Here is a 14,094-nt window from a genome sequence, read left to right as displayed (position 1 = left end):
AGAATATACATATAGTTCTCCATGCATATATCTACTATTCATGATGTACCTTATATAATTACTTTGTTTACCAATTATTCTAAGAGTGTTGCTTAGTATAGATATTTTTCTTGCAAAGATGCTATTATTATACATTTGAGTGTAGTAATTTGTTCTTTATTTGCTATTTACATTATTACGCTATCTTGCCTTGCTATGTTTTGATTGTTACCAGTTCCGATTTTTTCTGGCTATTAGCTACTATATTTCAGTTTGGGCTATTGTTATTACTCACTTTTGCTCCTAGTACGGGTCGCCTTTTCCACGTTCTCCCTTGCATGATGTTGGTCTCTTTTAGGCCTCCCCTTCTGCTTCTTCTTTCTCTCCTTTCTATTCTCTTTTCATCTCTTCTTTCTTTTTCTTTCTCCTGGTTTTCCCACATGGACGCTCCCTCAATGTTTCTTTTGTTTGTTGGTTGGTCCCTTGTATTTATGACGTTGGTTCTTTTTCTGTTATCAGTGTTGTCTCTTTTTTATCCTTCTTTTTTTCCATGCCGGGTTTAAATGTTTTATCCCTTAATGTTAAGGGTTTGAATCACCCAGTGAAGAGGTCGAAAATCTTAGATTACTGTAGATCTCTGTCTGTAGATTTGGTTCTCTTTCAAGAGTCCAAGATCACTAATAAAGAAGCGTTGTTTTTGAAGAAGGAATGGGTCTCGGATGTTTCATGCTCTGATGCCTCTGGCAAACGAAATGGGGTTGTTACATTAATTTCAAAGAACTCTGGTTTGTCGATACTCTCTTCTGAGCATGATTCTGAGGGTCGGTGGCTGCTATCTAAACTGTCGGATGGACAACACGATTTATATGTTATGAATATCTATGCTCCGAACATTGATGAGCCGGCTTTTTGGAAATCCATTACCAAAAAATTAAATGACACCCCACACGCTGGTAATCTCATTGTTGGCGGCGATTTTAACTTACTGATGGACCCTCTCTTAGATAGGAATTCTGCTTTTCAGTTTCACCCTCCTAAATCCCACAAACAAATGCTTAACATGTGTTCCATTTCTCATCTTCAGGATATTTGGCGTCTCCATAATCCCACTGGTAGTGATTTTTCTTTCTTTTCTTCGTCTCATTCTTCTTTCTCTCGTATTGACTATCTCCTAGTTCATTCTTCTCTTGTTTCCTCTTCCTCTTCTCCGCTTATACACCCCATTTTGATCTCTGATCATGCTGCCGTCAGTTTTACGCTGTCATCCTTTGCCCCTAAACCACGCGCTCGTTCATGGAGATTAAATACTGAAGTGTTACATGATTCCTCTCAGGTTGATGAACTTTCTAAGGCTATAGATACTTTTTTCCGTGAAAACGAAGGTTCTGTCTCTTCCCCAATCGTTCTATGGGACTCCTTTAAATGCACTTTCCGTGGTCAGGTTAATAAATGTATGTCCAAACGTAATTCAGATATTAAAAAAGAACTTACAGCTTTATCATCTGAAATTAAAACTCTGGAAGCTTCCTTTCGGCATTCTAAGGATCCAACTTGTTTACAACAAATAAAGCTACTAAAATACAAATAAAATACCATTGTAACTAAAAGGGCCCATATTGGTGTCCAAGCTCAAAAATCCAAGAAGTTGCTCTTAAAGAATCGGGCTGGGAAACTGTTGGCTGCTACCTTAAAATTTCAAGATTTTTCTTTTAAGTCCTCGCAAATCTCTTCTATTACTGACCACACCGGCTCTAAAAAATTCCAAACAGGGGAAATCCCTAAGTTGCAATCTGTCTTTGATTCCTTTGTTAAGGATGGATCTGTTTCTGGTACGGCTGCTGAAGCCACTATAGTTGTGATCCCGAAAGAGGGAAAAGATCATTCGGATCCTAAAAACTTCCGACCTATTTCTCTCCTTAACATGGAAGCAAAGATTTTTGCTAAAATCCTGGCTAAAAGATTAGAATCCTTTATTCCCCATCTTGTACATCCTTCCCAAACTGGTTTTGTAAAAGGTCGTCTTGCAAGGGACAATATACGCACTTTCTGTCATATTATCGGTGCTGCTAAGCGGTCTCAACTCCCTGCCGCGGCCTTGGCCCTTGATGCGGAAAAGGCCTTCGACAAGGTCTCTTGGCCATTCCTTTGAGCTGTTTTATGCGCGCATAACCTTGGAGACTCTTTCATTAATATGGTAATGTCTTTATATTCCCAACCTACAGCTAACATTAGAGTCAATGGTGCTACGTCTTCGTTTTTTAATCTTCGCCAGGGCACGAGACGGGGCTGTCCCTTATCCCCACTTTTATTTTTATTATCTATTGATCCTCTTCTTCGTTTGATTGAATTACACCCGGATATTAAAGGCTTTTCTTTTGGTTCTCACTGCCTTAAAACTGCTGCATACGCGGATGATGTTCTTATTTTCTCAGACGATATCGCCTTGGCCATCCCTGCTATTTCTGACACCATCTCCTTGTTCTCAACGGTCTCGGGTTATACCTTAAATAGGGATAAGACAGAGATGTTCCCTCTGAATGCCTATTGCTTTCCTGCTCATATGGGCTCGGCTGGCTTTAAGTGGCAGGCTTCACATCTGAAGTACTTGGGAATTTACTTTTGTTCTACTCTACATGCCACCGTTGCTTATAATGAATCTCAGACTCTCCTCAAAGTGCGTTGTCTTTTGGATACGTGGTCTCCGAAACATATCTCATGGTGGGGTCGCTTACAAACTCTAAAAATGATGATCACGCCGATTATTAATTTTGTTTCCTCCATGCTTCCGCTTAAATTATCCGATTCCTTTTTTCGAGAAATTGATGGTCTGACTTCTAAATTTCTGTGGAATGATAAACGGGCTCGATTGGCATATAAATTTTTACGTCGACCTTGTGATATGGGAGGTTGTAACTTTCCTGATTGGGAGAAATACCAAACTGCATTTTTGGCCTCTCAAGGTGCTTTATGGTTCTCTCCTCCAACTCTTCATGTTCCCTCTTGGTTGCTCATAGAGCAGGAATTAGCATCACCTTTACCTACTGCCTCTTTCTGTACTACATCTACCTTGCATATTCTGTTTTCCCGTTCTATCATTATTGATACAATTGCTGCGGTCAGAAAATTAGATAAGAAGGTGGCAATTCCTCTACATAAAACTAGGTGGTCATCTATTTGGAGGATTCCAAAATTAAACTTAATATTAATCCCACCCTCATGTCTTACTGGGCAGACAAAGGAATCTCTCTTGTTCAGCATCTTTATAGTGACTCTGGTGAACCATTACCTTTCTCAACCTTGGCTCAAAAACACTCTTTAACAAATCTTGACTTTTATACTTTTCTTAAAATCAAGGTAGCCGTTTCTAAAGTTCGTCTTCATCCCTCTTCCTCCTCCATTTCGCTTTTTCACATTTGGCTCAAATCTGGTCATGTTGCCTCCAAAATGTATACATTTTTGTCCTCTGCTTCACTTCCTGCACAGACGGTTGCGCAACAAAAATGGTCACGCCATTTTGATAACGCTATTACAGACCATATTTCTTCCAAAGCTTGGCAATCCATTGGTAAATTAGCTCTCCGGAACAAAATAGCTCCTTCCCTAATGCAATCTAAGTTTTTCTCCATCAATCTCCTCCATTGGACGCCTGTGCGTCTTCATTCGCTCAACCTTAAGGACGATGATCTCTGCTGGAGTTGCGGGTTGGTGGCAGGCGATTATCCCCATATGTTTTTTCATTGCTCCTTGCTTCAACCTTTTTGGGACCTCATTCGGAGACATTTATCTCTTATTTTTAACATTGAGCTCCAACTTTCCTTTCCTTTAATATTATTAGGCTATTGGCTGCTCCTACTCCTCTCCCTTTAGACCCTTTAGAATTACAGTTACTGGATCTTCTCCTGACTGTAGCGGTCAAAATCATTCTTATGGAATGGAAATCTTTTTTGTCGGTCTCGTATCATACGTGGTGGGCTTGGGTATCCTTTTTACGCAGTGCTCACACCTCGGTTGACCAGGCACACCTTTCGCCTTCCATTTCTAAAGGGGTTTGGACTGCCTTGGACGATTATATGGAGTTGTCCTCGAAAGGTTTGGTCCCTCAGTTTCCTTTTGATTTGTCTGTCTAATGGATGTCTGTTTTTGTTCTAGGTCGGGTCAGTCCTGTGGGAATTCTCTTTTCTCTTCTTTTTCTTCTTTCTTCTTCTTTTCTTTTTCCTGTTTTCTCTTTCCTGTCCTCTCTTCCCGTTCATCTTTTCTATTGTTCTCTCTCTTCTTTCCTTTTTTCTTTCTTTTATTCTGCTTCCTCCCTTGTCACCATTTTCGAATTTGTTAGTGATACGTTTGCTTATTGTTTGATAAAGGCCATTATTTGGTCAGATCCTCTACCCATAATCGATTGATTTTTAATTTTATATACAGCTATTTTATTTACTTATCAAGTCTAGCCCATGTTTGTATTTTTCTCTTGTGTCAAATTGTATCACTTATATTGTATTTGGTTCTTACTATTTTTATTATTATTTCTCTTAATAAAATCTTCTTGAAATCAAAAAATAAATAAATAAATAAATAAAATAATCACACAAAAGAATAAGACATACCTTGCCTTCTGGTGTAGTTTCTGGACTCTATGGACACAGTAGATATGGATATAGCTCATCCCACATGTCAGAAGTCAACAGACACTCACAAGAGGATTGGCTTTTTGGGATGATCCTGCTCAACAGGAGATGAACAGACTCAATGAGGTACAGTGACAGCTGGCATAGGTAAAAACGGTGAGGCGAGGTGGGATTGAGGCAGGCTGCACAAGGTAAGTGTTTTTATTAAAAAAAATGTAATTTACCTTATCCTCTCGTATGTCAACTTCCCCGACCCCCACCCTGCCCCATCCCACTGCCCCACCTCCCTACCGCTCTACCTGTGACGGCCGCAACTGATGAGGTAACCAGGAATTAGTTCCACGGCCCAAAACACAGGAATACATACTGTCTGCCTCCCACCAGAGTTAAATCTCGGTCCCTACTCAAGAATCACTGATTGGTGGAAATTGAGTTTCTGGTTGGCAGAAGTATGTACCCTGTCCAGGCAGGAACCACAATACTTATCAGGGTAAATCTCAACACACCCTAAGTTAACCTGTAGTCACCCCCTGGTAGCTTAGCACAGAGATGTCAGGAGTATTTTAAGAGGCAAAGTTCAGCACTTCAAACAGCAACACAGTAAAGACACAACAAAAAGACTCCACAGAAGGTTAGAACAATAGAGCTTAATTTTATAAATAAAACAAGATGAAACCAACAAAAACCCAACAAATAGAAGTCGAGGTATATACATTTAAAAAAAATGAAATGCAAAATAGTGCTTAGAAGAAATAACTGCTTAAATAGGATATCTGGTTGCGCTAGTCTGGGGTAAAGTCAAAAGTTCAGGACGACTGCGATGGAGCATAGGCCAGATACAGGGACCCACTTGGGCTCGCTGAACCAAAGTACCTTCATCCAGGATGCGATGCTGTCAACGAAGATGCGAGGCGCAGCCGAAGCTATGCTTTGCAGTCGAGCCCCGCAGTGCGCGAGGTGCGTTAATTTCTCTATGCAACTGCAGTGATGCATGAGTTGTGAGTGTGGGGCACTGGTTCCAAATGTGATAGGCAGCTGCTGGTCTCGCATTATGTGATGCGTCGATTCCAAAGGTGATGCGCTGTTTCTAAAGGTGATACGCCGGTTCTGCTCCACGCAACGGGCAGGATGCGCTGGTTCCAACTGATATGAAGGCAGTGATGCACTGGTTCCAATGAGGATGCATGGCTTCTGTTTGAAGCAGCTCTTTATAGCCATGTTAACCCCTTGCATGCTTGTGACGGAACCGTTCCGTCACAAGCCTTGGGTGAGCTGTGCTTGTGATGGAACAGTTCCGTCACGGCCCGCTCGCCGCGCCTGCGCGGAGCGAATTCCGTGCCTGCGCTGGCGAAATAATGGGCGGGCGGGTTCGTGACGGAACCGTTCCGTCACAAGCACAGCTCACCCGCGAGCCGCGACGGAGCGGTTCCGTCACAAGCACGGAACCATCGCGCGGCCGCCCCGCCCCCTTAGCACTGCGTCGGAATAGACGCCGCAGCGAAGGGGTTAAAGGGACCAGAGGTGGATTGCCACCACGTAGAAGGGGAAGCCTTGCTGTAAGCAAGGCCCAGTTGCTGTAGCAGCATGAGTTGAAGTGTTTGATGTCCCTGAGATTTAGAACAGGATGCAAGCCAGCATGCCCTTAGAGTCACTCTGGGTTCAAGTGATGCTTTTTCAGTCCTTCTCACCAAGTCAATAGTAGAGAATGCACCAGGGCAGCTCAGCAAGGCAAGAGCACAGCAGGGCAAGAGTCCAGCAAAGCAGCAATCAAGCAGAGTGACAGTCCTTCAGCAGTACAGCAGTTCTTCTTCCTGGCAGAGTGATCACAGGTCAGATGTAGTAACGTCATGGTGCCAGAGGTCAAGTACTTATACTCAGTTTTGCCTTTGAAGTTGGAGTAACTTCAAAGAAATCTATGAAGTGCACAGAGGTCCTCCCTTCCGGCCCTGGCTTGAGACTCACTACAGGGGGATATATAGCCCTGTGTGTGGGGATAGGACACAGCCTATTCAGGTGTAAGTGTCAGCCCCTCCCTCCATCCTGCCCAGGATAGCCCATCGGGATGAAGATGACCCATCAGTCACACCTAAGCTCCCTTTGTGTGTGGCTCAGTAGATGGTAATGCACAAAGCTCAGCAGTCACCAAACCCAGGATGTGTATTTAAAGCCAGACATCAGGCACAAAAGGCTTAAGTAAGAATGCCATCTTTCTAAGAGTGAAATTTTCAGACTTGCTACTTAAAATCCAACTTTACCATAAGCTGTGATTTTAAAATGTGAGGCAAGTGACACCAAATTTGAGAAGTCTATCTCTTCGCAATTGGAAATTAAATTTAAAAGTTAAGATGTTATCCTATGGGAGAGATAGGCCTAAAAGTTTTAACCACCAAGACGTGTAAAACGTAAAATTACCTGCTCAGCCTTTTAAATAAATTGCACCCTGCCCTCTAGGTTATCTAGCGTCCACCTTAGGGCTGACTTATGTGTAAAAAAAGGGAAAATCTTAAGTGCACATGAAGGCTCTGCAATGGCAGGCCTGAGCCATTGTTAGAGTGCTATGTAAGTGGATGGCACAATGAGTGCTTCAGGCCCAGTAGTAGCAATTAATTTACAGGCCCTTGGTACATGTAGTGCACTTTACTTGGGGCTTGTAAAAATAAAGAAATAAAGAAATATGAGTCCATTATGCCCCTGACTAGATTGCCACCTGCATGTTTGGGAGGCGAATTGCTTGCATTGGCACCCTTTCTCTGTACCTATGTTTGACATTAAAAATTATTTAAATATTATCTCAGGAATTGAGGCAGTACATATAGGCTTTGTGCGGTACATTTGTTACCCCTCATACAATAATTTTCTCATTTCAAAATGGCTGAAACATATTCGGCCCCTAAACAATTGCGAGTCTTTTTAGTCCACTTTTTATCTCGATGTGTAGGACACTATGGGGCCAGATGTAGGAAGGCTATTACCGGTCGGTAACAGCCAAAAATTAACGAATTTTGGTCCGTTACCGTCCGATAATTGGCTTTTCTGATGTAGGGGGCCGAAATTAAGGATTCGGGAATTTACCAAATCAGTAATTTAAGGAATCAGTAAATTACCGATTTCTTAAATACTGATTCGGTAAATTACCGAACTCCTAATGTAGGGAGAACTTAAATGAGTGCTTATCCCATGTTAGGATTGGTTATTTACCACCAACTGCAAGTTGGTGGTAAATAACGAGAAAAAAAAGCAATTTTATGCAAACTGCTTCAGTGCCATGTTGCAGACATACATGCCCTTAGGGCATGTATGTCTGCAACATGTGCACCCATATACAATTGAGGGGTGCAACAGGGTGTCATAGTGACACCCTGCCACCCTTCAATGTTTTCCCCCTTTTACCAAATCAGTATTTACCAATTCGGTAATTGCCATTCACTCCTTTGGGCCTCCAGGCCCCGAGGAATGAATGGCAATTACCGAATCAGTAAATACCAATTCGGTAAATACCGATTTTTAGAGATTCAGTAAAATTTACTGAAAAATTACCTACATGCTATTTACCTATTCTTAAATACAGAATCAGTAAAATTCTGTCTTAAAGAATAGGTAAATAGTATTTACCTACATCTGGCCCCTATATGTGCTGACAATCCGGCATGCCTTCAACTTCCCGACTTCGCGTCCATTTGTTATTTCGTTCGGCATGTGGGACCCTACAGCTGAAGTGAGGCAGTAACTAATTTTCCCACTGTGTTCCTCTTGTAACTATTTTTTAATCTAGTGCTCGTGATTTCGAGCATCAACCCTTTACTTTGGCCTTCAATACTTGCATTTATATCAGTGTCAGTAATCAAATTCCCTTGAGGTTTGATCTCAATCCTGCCTGCCGGTATTGCGTGAGATTTCGTTTACTTTGTACACTTCTCTTAGTGCATGCATCTTTTTGACATGCCTTTTACTTTAGCGCTATCGACCCCCATATACTGTATTTCTAAATAAAGTTGTTGTCATGGAGTAGTTATTGTACAACCTACGCGCCTTGATAAGCATGTGTAATTGTCTGGTTTATACGACAGTTCGTAATTGCATTCCTTCAGGTTTTAATCCACATGTAGTGTGTATGCAAGATATGATTATTCGTACACTTTGCATGCTCCTCTTAATGTGTGCACCATTTTGACATACACTTTTATATATCTTTAGTTTAGGTTAGCCCAGCAAATGGGATCTCGGATACCAGCATGGCCAGTATGTTACAATACTCAGCTTGACTACTTTATTAAGTAGGTACATTATTTTTAGCTTGGTTCTTTACGGGTACCAAGGACGAGTCACTCTTTAGCCATAATTCTTTTATCTTTTCTTTGCAGTTTTGTTTATATTGGAAAAATTTTATTTTGACCAGTCACCTCATACATTTTTGGAACCTGTTCATCTACCAGTCCCTCGAATTGTCATGAATTAGTGGGGCTGTAAGTATTTACTTTAGATGGTCCTGAAATCCATAAGTAGAATCTTTTGAATAGGTGTCACCTATTGCACGATACATCTGATTCGATCAATTATCTGTCCGGTAGAGACTCTCTGCGATTCTTTACGCTTGTAATTCATCTCCAATAGCTTCCTGATACGTCACCCAGTATGGTAATTAATTCTTAGGTTAATATTCAGTGATTGCTGGTTGACAGAAAGGAGTGACTCCTCTTATTCTCTTACACATTGACAGATTGCGACTTCTCCATTTTTCAGTGCAGCCTTGGACCTCCTGCGGTTGGAATTTCATCATGTATTGTTGAGGGTTCATTTTTTGACACAGGTGATTATTTCTTCTGATTGTAAATAATCTCTTTCCTTTTTTGAGTAATTGCACTTTCTTATTTTTCATTCTTTCATTGTTACTTGGTTAGGGTCTGGCACACTATTTTATTCTTAGCACTGGATCTTTGCTAGTTGGTTGTATGTCTTTCTGGTATCTGTTCAACATTCAATTTCCTTTTTGCACACACATTTTCTATCTAAGAGGTTTTTGGCTCATCTTACACTGTGCAATGATTTTGAACATATTTTAATCTCCCTGATACCCTTGTTCATGTTCCTTTATAGATGTTTTATTGAATTTTCTTTGGATTTTCCAATGTTTGTTGTTTTGTCCTGATGATAACCTTATGAATCTACTTTGGTCGAAACGCCATTGATGCCTACATGTGACCCTAATTGAAGAGGATGCATCCTTTGCTGTGTGTTGTTTCTGTTTAGTCCTGAACCCAATTTTTGTTTGAAAAATCTCCTTCAACCCCTTTGTTTAATTACACACTTAATTATTTGTACTTTCAGTATTGTTTGTGTAATCCCATGAGTGCCATTATTGTCGTATGATTGTTTGTTTAATTTTGGTAATAAAGATTTTTATATAAATGAAATAATTTGTACATAGGTCTCATGTGCCCAATTATTATCTGGCATTTCTCTTCATTTTTCTCCTTTCTTCTCCTTCCTTTATTGTGTATTTATTCACTATGCCAGATGTCTTCCTTTTTCTTTTTGCTCAACTAAGATACGTTTTGACCTGGTTATTTTGTATTTTTCATTATTGTATGTGTTACACTTGAACCCCTGTTTAAAAGAACTGGGAGTAAATAGAGAATCCCTTGATACAATAACTTATTTGATGCAGTAGCTTATTCCTCTCACTTTGGGCTTCCTGTTCCCTACCTCAAAGTTCCTTGTCCGTATACTGTATTGTTAAAACGTTTTTCTCAATAATTAGGACTTTAAAGACTTAGTATTCTACGGTTTGAGTGGAAACATTGACTCTACTGGGACAAGGTGTCAGCGTCATCATGTTTTGAACCTCTTTCGGGTGTGATGGGTAACCGGCGCTCTTATAGAATTAAACATATGAATCTTAATCCCCTAGTTGTATTGCTGGTGCATCCAAGAATTTCGGGAGACAACACCCCCCTCCACTGATTTTCAACCAATGTTGAAGTTACATAAAACACAAGATCTCGGAGCACACAGAAAATTCAATGCAATTGCCAATTGTAAGTCCAAACTTCCACTCCAAAGTAACGGTGTTACAACAGAAATCTTTCCACAAAATCCACTCCTTGCGCCAACGCGTTTCGCCTAGGTTCAAGACACCTACGGCTTTGTCAAGGCTGGAAATAATACAAAGAACGTATATTTGTAATGATTTCTTACATACGGTTCTAAAAACCATCCACCATTCTCATGCAGACCGTATCAAGACTGTAAAGAAACATAGGTGCATTGTAGCCATACATGCTACTATTTAAAACAAAAAACACAGTTGATGGACAGAATGTAGAACAATGTCACACATTCACCCCAGTACAAGGATCGGGGCCTAAATCCATCGTTTTTTTGCACTCCCACCACCCTGGGTCAGACACTGGCTATATGCAAATCAGCTCTGACCCTGTGCCTCATAGGAACAGGCCAGTCCGAACTACCAAGCCATGTCTTTCCCAGACCGGAATCAAGCTTCCAAGGACTGGTTTCTGGCTATCAGCCTTCATCAACCTGGATAGCTTGACTCCAGTGGTGTGGAGAGCCTGGGACTCACGTCTGAGTATACCCAGCACACTCGGGGTGAAAATTGCAAAAAACACAGTTGATGGACAGAATGTAGAACAATGTCATACATTCACCCCAGTACAAGGATCTGGGCCTAAATCCATCGTTTCTTTGCACTCCACACCACCCTGGGTCAGACACTGGCTATATGCAAATCAGCTCTGACCCTGTGCCTCATGGGAACAGTCCAGTCCGAACTACCAAGCCATGTCTTTCTATTTAAAACAAGGCATTGACATTATTTGATATAGATCATAGTTATTTAAGGTTTCTATTGTCATTCTCTAGACCCTTATATTCCTCGATAATCATTATTATTTGTACAACCCAAGTGCTTGTGATAAAAAGGAAAATGCATCATGTTTGATGCTGGTACCTTCACAGAGTCAGGATCAACCTTGAAAACCAAGATAAAAGAAACCAAATTTCAAGTTCACTAGCTGGGATGGTGCAGTGAGCTAAAAAACGGTGATGGATCAAGCCCTGATCTCTTGACTGGGTAGGAGTGTTCTGCTTAATTCAGATACTCTGTCCATCACCACCCCCTTTTCTGAATCGTTTTGTCCACCATAGGCGTGGAAGGGTATGCTCAGACATGAGTCCCTTGCTCACTGCACTATCAGGATTCAAGCAAGCCGGGCCGAAGACGGCTGTAATGCCAGAAACCGGTCCCCGGAAGCTTGTTTCCTTTCCAGTAAAAGAATTGGCTTGGTAGTTTGGTCTGCCCTGTTCCCATGATGCACTGGGCCAGGGACAAACTAATTTGCATGTAGCCAGGTTCTGAGCTGGGATGGTGCAGTGAGCTAAAAAACGGTGATGGATCAAGCCCTGATCTCTTGACTGGGTAGGAGTGTTCTGCTTAATTCAGATACTCTGTCCATCACCACCCCCTTTTCTGAATTGTTTTATATAGTAGCATGTATGGCTACAATGCACCTATGTTTCTTTACAGTCTTGACACGGTCTGCATGAGAATGGTGGATGGTTTTTAGAACTGTATGTAAGAAATCATTACAAATATACGTTCTTTGTATTATTTCCAGCCTTGACGAAGCCGTAGGTGTCTTGAACCTAGGCGAAACGCGTTGGCGCAAGGAGTGGATTTTGTGGAATAAAAGATTTCTGTTGTAACACCGTTACTTTGGAGTGGAAATTTGGACTTACAATTGGCAATTGCATTTAATTTTCTGTGTGCTCTGAGATCTTGTGTTTTATGTTTTGAACCTCTGTTTTGACCAATAGCAAAATCCAAAACAGAAAAGAACAGCTGTTCTCAATTATCTGGCTGCGTGAAAAAAAGTTAGATACTTTTCATTTTAATGATGCAAAATAGGGCGTAAGAAAAGACAGTGTATCAAAAAACAAAGTGCATAATTGAGAATTTACAGATGGGAATTCCATCGCAAATGAGTCGGATGTTGCATCCATCTTATTCAAAGCGCTGTATATCCAAATGCACTTATGATGAGGCAGAATGGATATATGTCACATTTGTAACTGAATACCCATCCACCAATCTCTAAATCAGCCCCAAAATGCCTAATCATTGCTGTGGAACATCCTAACGGTGCTCCCTTACAGAGTAATCTGATACTGGGTCTTACTACTTCAGAAAACTCTCAGGACCTCCCTGAGAACAAGCTGTGAAGGTCATACTGCAGACTCCACAGGGTTGCTGGAGCATGGGAGAACCAAGGGAAGATCAAGGAATGGAAATGTAGCATGGCATCTATGCCACTTGGAAAGTGGATGTTAGGAAACGAAGCAAGCTGAAATTGGTGTCTTACCCACTGTAAGATGATGACTGTTCACTGTGTTGAGAATAAGGGTCCTCGCTATTCACAGCAGTGACCTGGTTTCTCTTCTGGGCCATAGTAGGCATGACAGTATAAGATGATGTGCTTCCAGGCACATTTCACCTACCCACTTTGTGTGTTAGTTTGCACCAGTCTTCCCTTCCATTTCACGATTGTTGTTTTCAGCCATTCCTGCAGATAGTTCCTCTGAGGCAGGAATGATTATCTTCTGGGCTCTTAGTTATCCTCACTCATCTCTATCTCATCCTGGGATCTTTGAATTCACCCTGTCAGTAACACTGACCTATAGCCTGCAAGTGGTGAGTTACCATATGAACACTGTATGTCTGACACTACAAACGTCCCCAGATTGCTAATTCTTATATAACCTATTGTTTACAATTGGTTACTGGGGCTCAGAACATCTTGTATCAAGTGTTTCTCCCTACCAGATTGCATATATAGCTTTTTCACACCACTTCTTTCTCTTCACTTTTCTGAAAAAGAGCCCTTTAAACTGCCTTTAAACGTGCATTTTGGAATTTATGAGGTCTGCGTTCATCTGACTTTGGGCGTACTGCTACTACCTTAGTCTCTGCTTTAGTTTTCTCTGAAAAACTTTTCGCTATACGATTAGATATATGTACGACCAGACCCATGTGTTAAGCATATATAGAAGGTGGTTGACTAACTTTGCTAATACATCATTCAACTCATTTTATAGCCCTTGATAAAATAATAACGCTCTTTCCTCTTCAGATTCTCTTCAGAATATTCATGGACCAAGCCTATGAAATCTTTCAGTTACTTTTTGTGGTTCTGTTACCTCCAAAACATGCAGGGAGAAATTGCCTGATACTTCTTCTTCCAAAGACAAGGTGGCTTCCTTTGCTTTGACCACCTTTTCCGAAAAACGAAGTGGCTTTGTTATTTCGAATGCAGGATGGTTTCCTCTTGTTACACTTTCCTTGTTATTTTCTCAATCCATCATAGTGAGGCAGGTTTCTGTGCGTAACTCTCCTTTTCCTGTACGTCACTTTGAGGTCCTTTTTTTACTGCTACTTGCTGTTTCTCCCTACAAAGAGAAACAGTCAGTACCATGAGCC

The sequence above is a fragment of the Lissotriton vulgaris genome, chromosome 4_1 (genome assembly GCF_964263255.1).
Source record: "Lissotriton vulgaris chromosome 4_1, aLisVul1.2, whole genome shotgun sequence".
In the NCBI taxonomy this organism is placed as follows: domain Eukaryota; kingdom Metazoa; phylum Chordata; class Amphibia; order Caudata; family Salamandridae; genus Lissotriton; species Lissotriton vulgaris.
This window is presented reverse-complemented; position numbering follows the sequence as displayed.